Source organism: Rhinolophus sinicus, linkage group LG05 (genome assembly GCF_036562045.2).
Source record: "Rhinolophus sinicus isolate RSC01 linkage group LG05, ASM3656204v1, whole genome shotgun sequence".
In the NCBI taxonomy this organism is placed as follows: Eukaryota; Metazoa; Chordata; class Mammalia; order Chiroptera; family Rhinolophidae; genus Rhinolophus; species Rhinolophus sinicus.
In genome coordinates this window covers 57,097,366-57,103,824 of record NC_133755.1, presented here as the reverse complement: position 1 = coordinate 57,103,824, position 6,459 = coordinate 57,097,366, and positions in this window count along the sequence as shown.

Sequence of the window (6,459 nt, the reverse complement as noted above, 5' to 3'; positions counted from 1 at the left end):
CCATTCTTTTCAGTATGGTTGCATGACTCATTGTAAACAAGTTAGATTCATTCGGTTTCATGCACATGCTATCTTGGGTTCCTTCCAATTTTGTCAAAGCATCATGCCGTACATCTTAAGTATATACAATTTTTGCCAATTATACTGCAATAAAGCTAGGTAAAAAAAATAGCCTTTTTTTTAAAAAAAGACTGTTCAATGGATAGTCTTTTAAGAAATGGTGCTGAAACAATTTGATGTCCATATGCAAAATAAATTAACCTTGACCAAATTATCACATGAAAGCTTTCTCAACATCATTCATTATTAGAGGGAGGTAGCTTAAAATCACAATGAGATGTCACTACACACCTATTAGATAGGCTAAAATTAGAAAGATTGACCATACTGAGAATGAAAAACAATTGGAACTCATACACTGCTGGTGTCCACATAAATGATATAGTCACTTTAGAAAGTTTGTGGCAGTTTTTAAAATGTTAAATATAAACTTAGTGTGCAGTGCAGGTATCCCACTTCTGGATAATTACCCTAAATAAATAAAAGCATGTGTCTCTACATAAACTTGTACACTAACATTCACAGCAGCTTTGTTTATAACAGACAAAAACTGAAAACCACCCAAATGTCCATCAACAGAATAGACAAATTGTTATATCCACACCATAGTATTACATAACAATGAAAATAAATGAAGTATGGATACATGCAGTAATATAAATGAATCTTAAAATAATTATGCTAAGTATAAGAAACCAGAGAGAAAAAAATGAAGTATATATAATGTATTATTCAATTTACATGAAATTCTAGAAAAAGCTAATTAAACTTGTTTATAATGTCAAAAAGCAGATTAGTAGTTGCCCTGTGTTAGGGGGATTGGAAAAGTTAAGGGTGAGCGGTGGAGATGGGGGAAGAAACCCTTAGTGGTGATGGATATGTTAATTATGTCAATTATTTTGATGATTTCATAGGTATATACATATGTCAAAATTTGTATACTTTAAATATGTACAGTTTTTTGCACCTCAAATATGGCTCGATAAAGCTGCAAAATCAAAACAAACAAAGTACAAAGGCTCTTCATTAAATCAAAGATTCATTGGGAGGCTGGAGCACCAGGTCTGGACAACAAGAAAGAACAAGGAAAGTTTGGCAACTAAAAGTAGAGGGAAGATTGTGAAGTTACAGAAATTTGATAAAACTCTGAGATAGGGCAGGGCAGGGACTCCAAGAAAAATCACTAACCGCCGGAAACAAAGGACCAATAAATTAAGATGGGACAAGGAAACCAGCCAGAACTGGCCAAGACCAATATGGCAATTGAGATTCACCTTCAAATAAGCTCCAGCCACATTATATGGTCCATGTAAAACATCCCCTTACTAAATGACACAATCCCTGGCACCACGACACTTCTGGAAAAAACCATATAAGGACAAAAAAGGGGTGTATTCTAAATTCTCAGAAGAACCCATCCCTTCTGAGAACTAATAAGAATATTCTTCCCCCTTATTCCCATATTAAAAAATGGGACTTGACTAATAAATCCACTGCTGTCAGCAGGGTCCAGGCCATCTCTTGCCTAAGGGCAGCCTCTGCTCTGGCTGTGGAGTAGACTTTCGCTTAATTTTCTGGCTCTTGCTTGAATTCTTTCCTGCATGAAGCCAAGGACTCTCTTCCCTGAAACAACTGTATATGAGCCACAACCATTGAACCCACTGCAGGATCTCCAGCTCCACAGCCACTGTGAATGATCTCTTTTCTCTTTGTACCACTACCTGGTTGAGGCATTCATTGTCACGCCTGGATCATATCCAGGGCCCTAACCTCTGTAAAACTGGGAGGTGGAGGATGGATAGCTGCCACCTTTGCTTCTGTAGTGGGAGCTGTGACCCTGCCTCTCACCACGTACTGCGCTGAGGGGGTGTCCCTCAACACATAGGAAGCGTTCTCATTCTGAGCATCCAAGAGGGAAAAAGACAAATGACTCTGTAAGCATGACGTAGTTTCTGAAGGCATAAGGGGCCCTGGCCCTTCAGTCCTAGGGCTCCCTGACATATACCAGTGTAGACCATTCTGCTCCACACACTCCTGACTCTGTAGTTAGTTAGAGACACAGCTGAACTACTGTTATTTACATACTGTGCATTTTCATTTGCAAGATTTGGTTCTCTGTTCCCTGGGATGTGCTATTGTAGCAGATATTTAATCTCAGAGGATGTAGGAATAGATTAAACTCTTTTTTCTCCATTTTTAAATATATATTAAAGTTTATTGGGGTGACAATAGTAAAGTTACATAGGTTTCAGGTGTACAATTCTGTAATACATCATCTATATATCACATTATGTGTTCGCCACCCAGAGTCAGTTCTCCTAATGTCTTTTTCTAACCATCTGTGTTAGAAGCAGCCAGCTCATGCTTCTAATTTCCCCAGTGCTGTACTCTGTCCTGTGCCAACTCTCCCTCTAGTGGTAGTTTTTTTAATCCTCCCACAATTACCTAAAAGCCTACTCTTTAGACTAGTGACATTCAAAAGTTGGATGGCTATTTACATTAAAAAAGCATATATTTTATATCTCAACTCTATTTACACATACATATATAATTAAAATAAAAGTTCCAAAAAACACTATTTACCCATACTTTACAAAACAGTGCTTTGGACTATTACAAAAACCTCGTCGTCTATTAATAGGTATTTCTACCAAATAGACATACAGAAACATGCACACTCTGAGACCAAATGCCTGGTATACGGCACACCCTATTACTTTCTTATATTTTGATACATTTAATACAAAGACTTGGAAAAGCTTTGAAGTAAAGAAAACTGCTCAACTTTGCATAACTTAAGGTTTCCAAAACGAGTATTGCAAGAAATGAGATTTTGGGAATTTCTTTAAACATGAAGAAGCAATCCATAATTAAATCCAAGAGCCAAATATGGACACAAACTGTAGCTGAGATGTATGCAACTGGTGTGCAATGGCCTCCCCGAGGTACACTAAAAACTGCATAGGAAGAATGGACAAATGTGGTTGGGTGGTAAGAGGCGAAAGGTGGAGGAGGGAGAATTCTGTAAAAGCTGAAAGGGTTAATCTTCAAGTTACAGTTGGGGATATTAGGAAATAGGGTCCCTCAGTTTACCTAACTTGTAACCAGAAGTTCTTTGTACCTGCTACTGCTTAGTGGTTAGAAGTCTAGATGGAGAGTAGAGTCAATGATAGAGGCAGGAGCAGAGGCCCAGAAACATGGGATGTGCTGATCCACTGTGCGCCAGTTCAATTGCCCACAGTGACTGGCAGAAATCTAATCACAACAAGTTAAATACGAAGTTTGCAAACCCAATGAAAACTGGATAAATACAATGAGGGTCATGAGCAAATAGCCAGCTGGACAACCGCTGGAAGTCTGGAGGACAGTACAAGGTCAGAAGCAGATATAATCCCTGGGGTAACAGGTCAGTAGCCAAGAAAAGGAATCTACGTCAGAAAACAAGCCAAGGTCAGAATGAGAGCCTGAGACAGTTAAGTCTCGTTCATTGCAGTAGAATTCTGTTGGGGTACATTCCTACCCTTTTCTCTAAGAACTGGGTTTCATCCACAGGTCCTACTTAAGAGGTTAGCATAGCACCCATAATAATACTATGTGCATCAAACTCCTTGCCTGAGTTGATTGAACTACGGTGAACACCCAGTCCTTGCGAGAATAATCATATATTCTCCTGAAAATGAATTTGTTCAGTGAGAATATAATCTTTTGAGTCACTGGAGTGAAAAATTTGGTAGAACTCTAATACTCTAATGAGTAATCCATGTTTGACCACCTCGCATGTACCCTAAGGGCAAGGAAACTGATTGGTTGAAAGTATGAACAAAATCCAATGAGATAAAGAGAGGAAAAGGAGGAGAGAGTAACCTCACTTTCTGACTTTGTTCTTCCTTTTCCTGGGACTTCATGACACTCAGTTCTGTGCCCTAATCTTGGGTGCATTGAGGTAAATCCGCATCCTTCCAGAAACATCCCATTTTGTTTCTTTGAGTTACAATGTATATCAGGATTTAGCTAAGCCAACATAAATGAAGCCTGTGTCCTATCTCAGGCAAGATGCCTTTGAGCTGTCAGCAACCCAACAGGAGTATGGACTCTGAAGGAGGAAATTATTGGGGAGTCAGATATTGATCTAACACAAAGTTATAGCTACATTATTCCCCAAATAGAGGGGGAGTAGTTTCAATTAGAGAAAAATAAGAAATGACAAATATTAGGAGAGAGGGAAATATTTTATCCATTGTGTCAAGAGAAGGAGAGCTCTGGACTGCCTCAAAGGCATTAAATTATAACCTCATTATGAATCCATTTGCATTGCAGTTACTGTTACTCCCAGCATGAATCTGACAACATGACAGTTTTGCAGGAGCCAAACAAGGAAGAAAAAGAGGAAAACTGGGGGTCCCAGCTACTGGCAGGAATCTGATGAGCCATGTCAGTGGGATGTTATGAAAGTCTGCCCCTGGGAGGCATAAATACCCCTGGTCAGACCTTCCTCAGTGAGACTTGCTCTCAGAGTTCACCCACACTTCCCTCTCAGGTGTGTACTTTCATCTCAATAAACTTCCTGTGCTTTCTTGCATCTGTCTTGCTCTTGAAGTCTTTCTCTTGCGAAGACAAGAACCCGGGCACCACTGTTCCAGGTTGAGTCCTCTCTTGGACATCCTCCTGAGCCTCTCGCCACGATTAGACTGGGGTTGTGTATTTTTCAGAGGAAGACCAGAAAGATACACTGTCGTTCGTATCATAGTATAGCAAAGGTAGGTACCATCAAGGAGACTTAGCACTGTTGCTGTTGATTTTGCTCACCTGGTTGATGTAGTGTTGGTCAGGTTTCTCCACAGTAAAGTTATTCTTTTTTGAGTCCCTTTGGGTGCTTTACTCCTTGGAAGGAACTCACTGTCTACAGCCTGCACTTAAAATGTGGGAAGTTATGCTCCCCCTCTGTGAATGTGGAACAACTCCATAAAGTATTTGTAATTCTTTCTGCATGAAGTATTGGTCATTTCTGGTTAATTAACATGTGAATATTAATATATAATATATTCATAGTTAATTTTATCAATGTTGGCTCATGGGTATTTGCATTGTACTTTGACTTCTAATCCAATAATACCTGATTTGTTTTATTGCTGAAATACTTCCAACTTTGGTCTTTGGGAGCTCTGTGAGCAAGATCCCATCCCCATCAATAGGTTTTTGTTTTTATAAACACATCCTTAATTTATAGCATAACAAGATGCTCCAGGATCATTTTATATACTACCACCCCTGTCTTAGGGTTAACCATTTCTTCAAGAAGCTCCTGTTCCTTTTATTGAAGAATTCCATTAAAACTAAAACATGGCACACAGTGTCCCAGAGTTCCTGAATATTATGTCCTCCACCTCCCAGATTTTTTGAGGTATAATTGAGGTAAAACACAAAAAGTGCACATAATTAATGTGCACAATTTAGTATTTTGGACATAAGTGTAGACTCATGGTTCTATCACCGCAACCAAGGTAATAAATATATCCGTCACCTCTGAAAGTTTCCTTGTGTCCTGTTTTTGTTTATGGGTTTTCTTTTTGTGGTAACAACACTTAACATGAGATATATCCTCCTGACCAACTTTCAGTGCATAATACCTTCTGTTAAGTACAGGCACTATGTTGTACCTTAGATTCTGGAAGCATTTCCGGTGTCTCTGGATATGATCATGGGATATATGTCCTTTATTCTTTTAATTTGGTGTAACACATTGATTTGCATATGTTGAATCACCTTTGCATCCCAGAAATACATCCCACTTGGTCATGTTGTATGAACTTTTAATGTTCTGTTGAAATTGGTTTGCTAACATTTGTTGAAGGGTTCTGCATCTATATTTGTCAGAGACATGACATGCAGGTTTTTTTCCCTTGTGGTGTCTTTAACTGGACAGATTTCAAAGTGGTTATTTTTCTGTTCACCACAAGAATCTGTTGAGGTTTTCCAAAGTAACAGCCATAGATGCATGGCGACCTCCCTAAAATCTCAGCCTCCAGGAATTTCACACTCTTTAAAGCCAATACACACTCAGCATTCAGCAGGTTGTGAAAATTACCATTAAGGTCCATAAGAGATTATGACTCTAGCAGCTCCTGCCCCATGTTAGCAGAAATGAGATGGACTCTATGCATTCTGGAGTCTCTGGAGGTTTCAGGATTATATTAGTCCAGGAAAAGTTGTGGGTTTTGAAATGTTTCTTTTTTTTTATTGTTTTAAGGAAGAGCGACAACTCCCAATGCTCCACATTTCAGCATTGTGACCAGAGTGCAAGTAATTAATGTCTTACTGTACTTTAATAAAAAACAGTATGGTACAAGCTAGATTACAAATTAAGAATAGAATTGATTCTTCATGCAAATACTTTCAGAA